This window comes from Aotus nancymaae, unplaced genomic scaffold (genome assembly GCF_030222135.1).
Source record: "Aotus nancymaae isolate 86718 unplaced genomic scaffold, 86718_ANA_hifiasm-v0.15.2.pri h1tg000040l, whole genome shotgun sequence".
Taxonomy (NCBI): Eukaryota; Metazoa; Chordata; class Mammalia; order Primates; family Aotidae; genus Aotus; species Aotus nancymaae.
In genome coordinates this window covers 99,061,452-99,075,578 of record NW_026988454.1, presented here as the reverse complement: position 1 = coordinate 99,075,578, position 14,127 = coordinate 99,061,452, and the positions used below count along the sequence as shown (strand labels likewise).

The window sequence follows — 14,127 nt, the reverse complement described above, 5'->3', positions numbered from 1 at the left end:
TATGATCATGTAAAACCAGATATTTTAAACTTTTAAAATTTCTTATTCTGTGTTCTACCTGTGTTCTTCTGCATTCTTATTCTGTTATGATTTATGTTATTTTGTGCTGTTGATATTTTTCTTATCTATTAAATAGATAAGCATATTGCAGGATTTATTCCTTTACTATTCATTGTAAAGGTACTTTCTACAGTTCAGTGTTACAGTTTGTTTATAGTAATTTTTCCCTGGCAATAGTTAAAAAGTTGTGTTAAAATTTATTTGTCATTTTTATTTTGATGGCTGAATTTCAAATTGTTAATAAAAGCCTTTTCCTTGCCAAGATTATATTTTAAAATGCTCACAGTATTTTTCTAGTAGTATTTATGCAGTAGGCCTTTCTGTTTTAATAACATATAAACCATAATTCCATCTGTATTTTTTATTTTGGTCTAATGGGAAATCTAAACTGTTTTATTTTAATTGGTTACCTGATTATTGGAAAATCAACGTTACATAATTATTCTCCACAGATGTGAAGAAACACATTTAGCACTTAGTGAAAGTCTCTGTGTTTCTCACTGATTTGCAAATTTACACAGATATAGGTATACATATAGATTCAGAGATAGATTAGATACAGAATACTAGGATACTTTTAAAATGGTTAATATTTGAGAGTTCTCTGTTCAAAAGTTTTCTAGTCACTTTCAGTGATTGCTTTCCATTAAGAAATTTAGAAAAAAACTTTTAGTCAAGTTTCAAAAATCTTCTGTGATATTTTGATTTGGATATCTTTATATTTTAGACTCAATGGGTGAGATCTGGCATCATTTTTTCCCTGTGTATTTCCATCCAGTGTAATATTTGATTTTCCATTTATGAAGCTCTTCTTCATGACACTCACTAGAAACAAAGTCTTATTCACATAGTCCTTTCATAGTTTTTGTTCATTTGTTCCCTAATACTGGTGTCTTTTCATTTATTTCCCTACTGAAATTGCTGTCTACCCTTCCATTATATTATCTAGCTAATTGCTGTTTTTATATAGTTATATTATTCATATCTGTAGTTTTGTAACCAGTCATTTAACTCAATGTTAAAGTTATGCCCATCATCTTTTAGTTTTAAGTAAACTTTGAATTTCCTGAAGCTTTATCAGCTGTTAATATTAATTTTCTTTTCAAAATATATACTTACTTTTAAAAATAGAATTTAAGAAAAAACTTACAGAAATAGTTTCAAGAATGATGTCAAGAGTCTGCTTAGTTGTATTATTCATAAATATGTTTAGAATATTTTTAGTGGACAAATGTTAAGTATGATCCTAGAATAACGCTGTTATAAGAGTAAGATTCACAAGTAATAGGACAATACATATTGTATATGTCTGTGGATAACTTATAATATCAAAATTTATTGCTTTTAATTCTTTTTATGACCAATCTTGTTTTCATTGGGACTACTTTTTCTGGAGATGACAGATAATACTTATTTTCTGAATTCAAAGAAAACATACTTCAATTGTAGAAACCACAAGCCAGAGATTGCAATGCACAAACTCTGTGGCAATACCTCTGCCCACTTCTCCTTTTCCTTACAAAGAGGACATCAGATGAAGGAGATACTTTCTTGAAAGGCAAGATTTCAGACTTTAGAAGTGTTTCCATGCTTATCTCCATGGTATAGTTTCTGTTGCTGGGGTCTCTTGTTCCCCAAACATCCACAAAATCAGAGACTGCTTTTAGTCATCCTTCTGAGAGTTGGTAGATCAGAGAATTGCCTGTGTTTCATGGTGTGACATAGAAGACAGCAGAGGGCTGGGAGAGAGATAAAAATGGGCAGCTGGTATTGTCTGCTTACATGGTGTGGGTCCTCGTGTGTTCCTGGAGTATTGGGAATGTAGCTGAAGTTCAGTGAGGCTTCAGCCTGCTTGCAAGCACCCCCAATGACTGTCTACAGGGACCCTGTGAAAGCAGCTGTGGGATGGATTTCTTGTTGTGTGGGGTAAGGGGAGAAAAAGACTACTGAAGATAACCTCATAAAAAGACTGAACAGAGTCTTTCTGAACAGAAAAGACAGCTGCCGCTGCTGCCTTCTTCTCTGCTGGTTTGCTAGGTTTCTTGGCCTTGGCATCATCTGGTTCCTTCTTGGCCTACTCTGTCTTCTCTTTGGGTTTAGCATCTTCCTCCACCTCTACCTTGGCAGAAGCCTCCTCCTCTGGGGTGGCTACTTTTTTCTTATCTTCAGCTCTTCCTTTTTGGCTTCAACTTTGGATTCCTTGGGCTTTTTGATGGCAGGTTCCTTCTCCACCTAAGGCTTTGGAGCCTCCTTCTTGGGTGCTTCCTCTTTCTTGCTGTCCTTCTCTGTTTTTGGTGTGGTGGGAGCTTTCTCTTCTTCTGCCTTCTCTGGGGGCTCTTTGACTTTCACCTCCTGGGGCTTCTCCTCCTTCACTGGGGACTTCACCTCTTCCTTCTTTGGGATCTCCTCAGGGGCCTTGGCATCCTCCTTCAGGGGAGACTTCACTTTTTCTGGGGACTTGACCTCCTCCTTGATAGGGCTTTTGACCTTTTTAGGGGATTTGTCTGCAGGGGACTTTGCTTCCTCCTTTGCTGGAGTCTTGGCTTCTGGAGACTTCACTTCAAGAGTCTTGGCCTTCTCAGGAGACTTTGCATCTTCCTTCACTGGGGACTTGGCCTTCTCAGGGGACTTTGCTTCTTCCTTCACTAGTCACTTGGCCTTCTTGGGGGACTTGGCTTCTTCTTTCAGTGGGGACTTAGCCTTTTCAGGGACTTGACCTCAGCTGGAGATTTTACTTCTTCCTTCACTGGGGACTGGGCCTCAGCTGGTGACTTTGCCTCTTCCTTTGCTGGGGACTTGGCCTTCTCTGGAGACTTGGCCTCTACTGGTGACTTCGCCTCTTCTTTGCTGGGGACTTCGCCTTCTCGGGGACTTGACCTCAGCTTGAGATTTTGCTTCCTCTTTCTCTGGGGATTTGGCCTCATCCAGTGACTTTGCCTCTTCCTTTGCTTGGGACTTGGCCTTCTCGGGGGACTTGACCTCGACTGGGGATTTTGCTTCCTCCTTCTCTGGGGACTTGGCCTCAGCCGGTGACTTTGCCTCTTCCTTCACTGGGGACTTGGCTTCCTTCTCTGGGGATGCGAACTGTTCTGCTGAGGGAGACTTCGCTTCTTCTCCCCCTTCTGCCCCCTCCTCTTCAGCCCCTACTTCCTCCTTGCCCTCCTCCTCTTTGGCCTCTTTCTCCTCTTCTTCAGTCACTTCTTCAGTCACTTGGGTCTCCTCTGTTCCTCCACAATCACAGTTTTTTTCTCAGACTTCTCTACCACTTTTGACCTTTATGTGAGTGGACACGGAGGGAATTTTGGGGAATCCTTCTGGAAGTGAGAAAGGTATTGGGCCAAAGCCAATCTGACGCTCTTTGCCTTCCAGGAGTTTTCTGTAATCTGCTATCTCTGTATACAGTTATCTTGACATTGAGCAGGTCCTGGTATTCTCACAGCTGGGCTGCCATCTCCCACTTGGTGTTCTTCAGCTCTGCATTCAGCTGCTGAATGGTTTCCTGGTAGGAGGCAATGTCGGCCTGATGGCAGTCCTCCAGCTCAGAGCGCTGCCTCTCCAGGGAGTCCTTGGTGCTTTTCATTGCCTCCAGCTCTGTGGTCCTGGCCTGGAGCTGATGACAGTACTGTTATCTCCTCCTTCACTGAGTGTATGGTGCCCGGATTCACCTTCGCTGCCTCTGACAGTCGGTTCTGAAACACTCCTGAGACTGCAGCGTGCTCTGCACCACGTGGCCTTCAAGCTGCGCGTGGATCTCGCGCAGCAGCGACGTCACGTCGCACTTGAGGGCGTCGCGCGGCTCGGCCTGTACCTGCGCCTGCGCGGCGCTGCAGCCCTGGATCTGGCCAAGCAGCTCGCCCACCTCCTCCTGGTGGTGGCGCCACAGATAGCCGTACTCCTCCTGCAGCGCCTGGCGCCTTCTTCTGCAGTTCCACGCACGCCGCCTCGGCTTCCTGAGCAAAGCGCTGAAGCGCGCCGGCCGCCGCCTGGGCCTCTTCGCTCTGCCAGGCCTTGTCGTCGAGGTGCTGGCGCACGTGCGTGATGTCCTCGAGCAGGTGCTCCTGCTCCAGGGCAGCTGACCGCGCGCCGCGCCCAGGCACAGCACCGCGCCGCGCATCTCGCGGACCTCGCGCTCCTACAGCTCTACCATTGCGGCGCGGCCTGCCTGCTGCTGCCACAGCGCCGCCGCCTTGCCCTCCAGGCTGCGGTTGTGCACTTCCAGCTGTGGCACCTTGTCGATGTAGCCCGCGAAGCGGTCGTTCAGCGCCTGCAGCTGCTCCTTCTCACTGCGTGCCGCTGCTGCTGCCACCAAACAAATCTCCGGCCTGGTTGCTCAGCGTGTCCAGCGAGTCGGTGCTCCCCGCGGGGCCTGCACCGCGGAAGCGGCTGGTTGAGGCGGACGCGGAGATCACAGACGTCCGCGTCCACGAGTGGAAACCGCTGGAGGAGCCAGCGATCGAGCACATCCTGCCTGCGCTGCCCATTCGGGCCCGCTGGCAGTGGAGGCTGCTGCCGCCGCCGTGCAGTGGCGCGAACTGGACGCCCAGCAACGCATCCGCGCCACCGAAGCTCATCATGGCCAGAGCAGGTGCGTGGGGCGCAGGGAGTCTAGGGGCTATGGATGCAGAGGCACAGAGAAGCCCTCAGTCAGCCAGTCTTAGAAGTACGAGAAATCCAAACACATTAGCAATTGTTTGTAGCTAATAACTTTTATTACCTTCTCACCTCCCTCATTCTTCCTCCAGTTGACTGTTGAGAATGTTAGACAGGGGAAACTCTTTTGCTTAGACATCGATCTTACCTAAAAGGCTGAGAAGCGATAAACCTTTTGCTTAGAAAGTGGGAAATACAAGGAAGGAAAATATGAATGGATTAAGGAAATCTTGCTATTGAGATCAGAACTTATGTAGTGACTAAATTTTTATAATTGAATTATACTACAAATTTACCTAAATTTAGCACAAATGATGAGATACGATTGGCAAATTGCAGATTTCCCCACAGCTATCAAGCCATATGTTCCTAGCACATGATGTTGATATCATTTATTAATAAAAACAAAAATATTTTATGTTTATGCATAATTCTTACTTGATTCATATGCTATAGTCTTGTTCTTCAACAGTGTTTCTAAAAGTCATTATTGTCTAGGAGTTACTTCATATTGATTAGAAAAAATCCCTACTCTGAGGGCCACAATTCTGTTGTGATTTTTTTCAGTTTGATTGTTTGCTTGTTTATTTTACAGCTTTCTGCATGATTCTAATATGTAGACAATGTTGAGAACTACTGCTTTAATATAGGGCTTCTCATAGTTTTATGGGCATATGAATTACCTACCTGTCTTGGTAAAATTACAGATTCTGTTTCAATAGGTCTAGGTGGGGCCTGAAGTTGGATATTCCTATCAAGCTTTCCAATCATGCTGATGTTGCTATTTCACATCCACAAATTTAAATTTTAAATAGAGAATTGGAATTTATCTATTTTGAAAAATTTTAAATTCACTTTTGAAATACCTGTATTGTGCTTGTTCTATGTGTGTGTGTGCGTGTGTGCGTGTGTGTGTGTGAGAGAGAGAGAGAGAGAGACGAGCACATGCATGCACTGAAAACTTAAGGAACTGTCATTTGGAAATATTGGCTTTCCGATTTGTTTTCAGGGATAATCAAGTTATCATTTCATAATTCATTACACATGTCCATTTTTGTGTATTTTTTCTCATTTGTATTTTTTCCATGTAGTGTATTTTCATACTTTTTTATTAGATTAGGTAATGACATATCTAAGTTATATTTAAAAAACATTTAGTGTAGTTTGTAAAATGTAAAATTTACTGTTTTATTGTTTGCATAACCAAATTTCCTTTTTTTTCAGTTCATTATTTTTGTTTCTCTTCAATTAATAATATTTTCTGTAATTTTTAAAGATGCATACATAATTAATTAATTTTTATTTTCTGACTAAATCTGTGACCTTAGTGATCTCCAGCTATTTAACCAGGACTGTAAATTTAGGTAAATTAGCAATCATTTATTGTGGTTATTTTCCATTTTTTGCAATTTGTATTTTAATTTATCTCTTAATTTAATAGCTGTTTTATACTACATTTTGTATGGTAGGGCTTTTGGTGTCAGTTTTTTTTTTTTAACTGGTAAGCTTTCTTTTTTTCATTTTCATTAGAGAATGTGATTTTACTTTTGATAAATTTGGACATTTTCTATTTGTACTAATATATAGATATTTTTATAATATTTTAATTCAATCTTTAAAATAGTATTAGGATATTTTCAAATCATATAAGTCTAAACTCATCTACTAGATCAAAGTTATCATTACGATATTTGAGTACTCAACACACTGTAAAATTTTTTGTATAGTTTATCATTTATCTCTCTTGTATTTTACTCCATTTCTTCTTACACTGTTTGAATTTCATATATTTTAAGTTGAACATATATTTATATTTATACTTTACTACCCCTTTTTTCCTATATATATTGCTTTTTCCTTGAATTCAAAATCTGCTTTTTCTTCCCATGCAATTTTCATATATTTGGCTCATAATTTCAATTATTTTGAGCCACTTTGTGTTATATGAATGTCTAGTTTACAAATGCTATTATTCTATTTCTAGAAATTGTGACAAATACATTTATCTCATCCATTTATTCATATATAAGTGACATATGCTCTTGAAATCACAATTGTATGTTTTATTTCTGCTTTAATGATTTTTCACTTTATCTTTGCTATATAATCTTTTTGTTTTAATTTGTTAGCTGTCTTTTTGGTAACATTATTGTAAAACTAAGTTTTATTGACTATTTTCATATAGAAATTGCTGTATTTTTAAATTTTTATCTGCTGTCTTTTAATTATGTTTAAAAATGAGGAAAACTTTGTCCAAATACTTATTCATACTTTTCCTACTTACAACTTTATTTCTGTATTATTTTATAATACATTTTCAAGAGTCATGCTATCTTTTTCTGCTTAAAAACAAAAAGCACAATTTCCACAGTAATCTAGACTTAGATATACACTTAAAAGCATATGATTGATTCCAGCACCTCTTTCTTTTCTTAGCTTCTCCATTTTTGAGCTCCATGTTTTACGTTGTTTCTTGGTTGGCTAAACTTATCATCAAGACTTTTTTTTTCTTTTCACAAACACCCCAAAATAAATGTTCTCTAACCTTTGACTTCTTTCATGTTTAAGAATGTTTGTGTGTTGCTTTTACACTTCAATCATTCCTTAGTTGATTGACAAATCAGATGACACTTTCCTTTCTTGAGCGTCAGATGTTACTATGAGAAACCCAGATGCCAGTCTGAGTTTTCAGTTTTTAGTTTACTTGATATTTACTTTATTTTTGTTTTAGAATTTTATATTCAGTGGCTCTTACATTTTAACATGGTAGAATTGTTCAAACATAAATTGCTAAACTCGATACAGCCTGAAAATTTGCCATTCTGACAAGTTCCCTAATGATGCTGACACTACTGGTTTGGGGATTACACTTAGGGAAATACTGCTCTACATTATTTCCCTTTTTATTATGGGAATTCAGTGACACTATTATGACATATTTCAGTGTGATATATTTACTCACATTGTGTCATTTTCAACTGAATATTCCGATCCTTCTTTCAGGGCAGGTTTTCTGCTATTATCACATGAAATATTATAGTCTACTCAACTATTTTCTTTGGCCTCTTCAGGGGTATCAATTAATTGTAATATATTTTCCTATGTTATTCTCCAGGAGTGATCCCCTTTTTTATTTAGTAAAAGCATTTTTTTTCTTTTGATCAGATTAATGTGATTTCACTTTTGATAAATTTGGACATTTTCTATATGCCCTAATATATATATATTTTTTTATTTGATTCATACAGTTCATGTTCTTGTGAAATCTAGCACAAATATCTAGAAAGTAGTAAAACTTACTTTGATAGTATAATAAGTAATTAATTATAAAATGAAACCTTACTAAAGCACCATCAAAGTAAAGGTATAAAATCTTGGAAATACCCTAGAAGCCTTTAAGAGTCTCATTGAGATTATATCTCCTTCCTTCTACTCTGAGCTGACTTATATGTTATTTACTTCCTTGTTTCTCTTTCTAGTTATTCAACCTAAAAATGCATTCCTCAAGAAACGCACACATGCACATACACAAAAATAATTTTTACTAGTGTCTACTGTGTTTCTGTCCTTTGGGTTTATAATTATTTTCTTTACTAAATGCCTCAGTATATATTATAGGGTAAATGAAATTGGTTGCTGTATCAAATGCTATGCTTACTCTCCTAGGAACAGTTATGCTAGAATTGGTACTGAAACTTAGTCTTAGATGTTTACTGTTCCTAGATACCTGAATCCTCTTCAGTGTTTGGGATAAAGCTACTCATAGAGAAATAGATCAGTGATGATTGTTTATGAAATGTTTTGACCATTATGGTCTCAAAATTTCAAATTCAAATGATCTAACATTATTTTATATACCCCAAAACATTTTATTAATTTTCTTATTAATTAATGAGATTTGTATGTCCCCCAAATTGTAACAACCTAATGATTCTGGCTAAATTGCCCAACACCAAATAGCATCTCATCTCAGATCTTGCTTCACAGAATGGTCAATCTAGATGATTGCAAGCAGTCTCCTGTGTCATAAGCCCAAAACTCCTTTAAAGGCAGCATGTTTTTATACAGGGCTGAAAAACTGTGGAGCTGGAGAGTCCAGAGAATGTGAAATGAAGTGAGTCTAGGATAGAGACACATTGCAGTCTGAATAATAAGTAAGAACATGTGTTAGTGGAATATTCGAGCAGGAGGCAAGGAAAAGTTCTAAGATGCTGGTGGTGGACCAAATCCAGTGCCTAGGTTACAAAATATGTCTACCACATGTTTTCACAGTCATGTCTGGCCCATTTAAAATAATAAGGACTTGGAAAAACAGTCTAAAATTATACAATCAAATGTTTTTAAGATTTATTGTCCATTTGATTTCATTTCTGCATTTCACTCTTTCATGTATTTATTAAACATATTTGCAAGTGCTTCAACTTAGGACGCCAACATAGTACACAATACCTGCTTTCATAAACTAACCTAAAATAAATAAATAGAATATGATAAACATATTACAGAAGTTGTATGTTGTTAAATGAATACAAAAAGGAATCTATGATCTAGTCATATCCAATGGTAGACATATAGGGAGATTTTTTCTGCAGGAAATAATGCTTATGTGAGTCTTGCAGAATAAGTAAAATTTACCAAAGATAGATACTAGAAAGGATCAGAGGATATGTCAGAAGTTGAAATATTCTGGGAAAAAATAACAATATGTGAAAAGACAAGACACCTGAATGAACATAATATAGTAAAGGAATTTTAAGTAGCATAAAGTGAAAGTGTCTTTTACAGCATTTTAAGATTTTGTTTACTTAAATTAAAATAGATCATTTAAGATATATAACCAATATGAACATGCAAAAGGAGGAGTAGGTAATAATGAAATGCAGAGGAAGGAATAGCATGAACATAAATTGAGAAAATATAGTAGCAGTATTTTCTGATCAATGGGATGAGAAACAGTGAGGGAAAGATAATAATATCCTCTAGAGAAAGGGAGTCTATAAGGTGATTCCCAGATTTCAAGTATGAATGGCTAGACAGTAGATACAGAAAATAGAATAGAAGGTAATATAGTTGGGTACCATATTCGCTATTCTCACACTGCTCTAAAGATACTACCCAAAACTGGGTAATTTATAAATATGAGAGGTCTAATTGACTCAAAGTTCTGCATGGCTGGGGAATCCTTAGAAAATTTACAATCCTGGTGGAAGGTGAAGGGGAAGCAGGCACCTTCTTTACAAGGCTGCGAGAGAGAGAGAGAGAGAGAGAAAGAGAGAGAGAGACAGAGAGAGAGACAGATAGCACATGCAAAGTTTTAACTGCCAAACATTTTTAATACCATTAACTCTCATGAGAACTCACTATCATGAGAACAGCATAGGGTAAACTACCCCCATGATCCAATCACCACCCATCAGGTCCCTCGCCTGACACGTGGGCACGTGGGGATTACAATTTGAGATGAAATTTGGGTGAGAACACAGAATCAAACCGTATCAGGTACTAAAAGGAATTTATGAGTTGAATGTTAATGTAGAATTACAAATATATATATACACACACACACACATATGTATATGACTGCAGAAATTTCCTGACGTAAGTGCTCAAGAGAACAACATTGTATCATTTAGCATATTGTAATATTTGAAAAATTTTTTTTGTTGTTTTTTTTTTTTTTTTTTTTTTTTTTTTTTTTTTTTTTTTTTGAGACGGAGTTTCGCTCTTGATACCCAGGCTGGAGCGCAATGGCGCGATCTCGGCTCACCGCAATCTCCGCCTCCTGGGTTCAGGCAATTCTCCTGCCTCAGCCTCCTGAGTAGCTGGGATTACAGGCACGCGCCACCGTGCCCAGCTAATTTTTTGTATTAGTAGAGACGGGGTTTCACCATGTTGACCAGGATGGTCTCGATCTCTTGACCTCGTGATCCACCCGCCTCGGCCTCCCAAAGTGCTGGGATTACAGGCTTGAGCCACCGCGCCCGGCCGTTGTTTGTTTGTTTTTAAGATGGGATTTCACCATGATGGCCAGGCTGGTCTTGAACTCCTGACCTCAGGTGATCCACTCACCTCGGCCTCCCAAAGTGCTAGGATTACAGGCATGAGCCACCGCACCTAGCCATATTTGAAAATGATGATACAAATTTGAAGATTTATAGGAAGGGAAAGTATGTGGATCTAGAAGAACATCTCTAAAGATGAAAACTGGAAAGGCAAAAATATGAGAATTCCAGAAAAAAATACATTTGAAAAGAAAGAGAAGTGAAAGTGAAGGAGTTGGAGGAAAAGTAAACTTTTTTTCTTAGAACCCAAGAGAATCAAGTTTCAAACTGTAGAAAGTGCAGAATCATCTCATAGAAAGAAATATAAAGTAAGTTAACATTTAGCATGTGTTTCTCAGATTTTTTCTCACTTCCTTCATTAGTAATCTTGAGGAATATAGTGTTTATGGCAGGTCATTATCAGAAATGAAGACATAAATTGTGAATAAAAAATTAGAAAGTGCAAAGTACAACTGTAATCTACTTTTTCCACTAATTTTGCTTGGAAATTAAAGAGAGGCAGGAAAGCAGACATTTTAAATATATAAAGAAAATTCTGTTTTCAAAAATGAAGATAAGTAAATTTATCACCCAATGTCTACTGAAATGCTGACTGAGGATAAAAATGATATAAAACAACCTAAGCTGATTTTTAATGCAGTTTATAAATCAATCAAGTGTTGGTGAACTTAAAAAATACACAAAAATTTATATTGGTAGGATGAGGCCAGTTAATGAAAAGTCAATAAGAAATCAGATCTGACCAAATATTTTCAGTCTTTGAAAAGTATGAGGAATGATGTCACTTATCTCTATTAAGAGAGAAGGGTGTGTTTTCTGTTTTCACAAATGTTCAAAAGAGATAACAATCATCTTCAAAATCTTATTCCAGTATTTTAAATATCATTTCTTAACAATTTACGTGTATTCAGTCTAATTGCATTAATAGCAAAATTAAATATCAGATGTTCAACAGCTATATTATAATAGCTTTCGGTTTGTCCAATAGCCAGTTATAAATTACATCAAATTTTCTTACCACGTGGAAGTTATCTTATATTTTGTTTTAGCAGATTAGAACCAAAAAAAAAAAAAAATCTAATCATCATCTCTAAGTTTCACATAGGAGACATTTTATGTATCAGAAGGTAAATTCTGTGCTTTAATTTCAATTTTTGTTTTCTTGGGAGGATACAAATGTTTTAAAAATTTTAAATATAAACTAAAGTACTTGTAAGTTAAAATTATTATGATGTGCTTTGTTTTAATTTTATCAACAAGTAAATTATTTTGTACATAAAATAATCTACTGATAATTCAATAGGAAACATATAATTAACTAAAGTCTAAAAGCTTTTTAATGTTAGGGATGAGGAGGATATTGGATATTTATACATTTTAGTAACTGTTATGTAAATAGTTTCTGAAAAATAAAAGTCATATAGTCAGCCTTCAGATTACTTTATTTTTCTGACTTGACTGGTTTGATTTTACCATGATCCCTACATACTGGTATCCACATTAGTTTAAATATTATTTGCTGAATAATTTGTGAATATCATTTGTCAGAGTTAATTTTTCAACAAAGAACATAGACATATCTGTAAATTTTTCTTATGTCATTTGTATAGCAATTTTGAAGTAATGTATTTTGAAAATAATCTTTTTGCCATTTTGTACGTAGATACAACATGTGCTTACATTGATTCTCTGGCCTTGAATCTTAAATGTCTTTATATATGTCTTCACACATATTACTGGTGGTTTTTAAAGTCTTAACTGTCATTACACCCACCCCAACTTCTTTGAAGTTTGTTTTTTAGTCTCAGTGCCATTCCTGCTTGGCATTACTTAGTGTTTATATTTGTGTACTGTAACGATGACCCAGTTCCATCCTTAAAAGTTTCTGTTTTCATCTTCGCTCTGGGAAAATACCTTTCTTGCCCCTTTTTCTCTTATGGCCATGATTCTAACCCAGGAAATTAGTTGGTTAAATATAAAATCACACCCTAATTTGTAATGTTGCACAGGGTAGTTTTATTTTTTGCATGTGATTTTTTAACCTCTTGTTATTTGTTTACAAGAAAATTCGCATTAAAACTCTGCCCTTCATTCTAAAATGCCCATCTGTTCCTACTGTTTATTTCTAGACTTAAATAGTGAGTGACATCATTATAATTTCTATGGCAACCAACTGCATTGACATTAAAAGATGATACAGCTTTCAGATAGTATAAAAACAGCAGAAGCTTGTGAACTGTTAAAACAATGTCTTCTGTTCATGCAAATGTCTTCTGTTCATGCAAATGTCTTTAATAAAAATGGAAAGATTTGTTGTAACTCTTTGAAGATATACACACTCTGAGGCTCCAAAATGCTTATAAGTCTAAGAAAATCTTTTATGTACTAAATGTTCTTAACTTTTGTACTTTGATATTTTCCCAAATTCTGTATGAGTACTCCACTTTTCTAATATTGTAGTTAGAAAATATGAGGGTATAAAATGCTGTTTTAAAATGACATTTTATAATTGTAATATAGAAATTATTTGATTTACTCAAATATCCTCTATGTGAGAAATCTAAGATCATATAGAAGTAGATCCTAATAATTGTGTCAGATACAGGATAGTGTTAGAAAGAAGTATCAGAAACGTGACCATGCACGGTGGCTCATGCCTGTAATCCCAGCACTTTGGGAGGCCAAGGCGGGCGCATCACAAGGTTAGGAGTTCAAGAACAGCCTGGCCAACGTGGTGAAACCCAGTCTTTACTAAAGATACAAAGAATGGCCAGGCGTGGTGGTGTGTACATGTACTTCCAGCTTCTGGGGAGGCTGGGGCAAGAGAATCACTTCAACCTGGTAGTGGGAGGTAGCAGTGAGCTGAGATCGTGCCATTGCACCCCAGCCTGGGTGGCAGGGCAAGACTCTGTCTCAAAAAAAAAAAAGAAAGAAAAATAAAAGAAGTATCAGAAACTCAATGGAATAAAAAATAAGATGAAACAGAGAGAGGACAAATGGAGAAGAAGATAATCTGAGATATTCTCAGGCAGTTCTATGGTGAGGTTAGATTATAGTCAAGGACATTATGTGTGATTGTGTGTGTGTTTGTGTGTGTCTGGTGTCTGTAAGACAGAGATACTACATTGTGCAAAAATAATTGAAAATGTAAATAAGAACATTGGAATGTTTAAATGGAAGCTATGATGCACTACACAGATCCATTACCCAGGCTCCCATTCCACAGCTACTGGGAGTGTTGGTAGATGACCACTCTCTAATGAGTAAGTTTCCAGGAATTGCATTGGGCAAAAAGAGTTGTCACATCTAATGTCAACTTGAACTCCACACCCAGCTTGCATTCTGTGCCAGTTCG

At 37.1% G+C, this 14,127-nt stretch overlaps 1 pseudogene; it reads right to left on the bottom strand.

Moving 5' to 3' along the window:
- Positions 1 to 1,903: 1,903 nt before the first annotated feature.
- Positions 1,904 to 4,634, bottom strand: LOC105730509 (neurofilament heavy polypeptide-like; annotated as a pseudogene).
- Between the last annotated feature and the right edge of the window lie 9,493 nt (positions 4,635 to 14,127).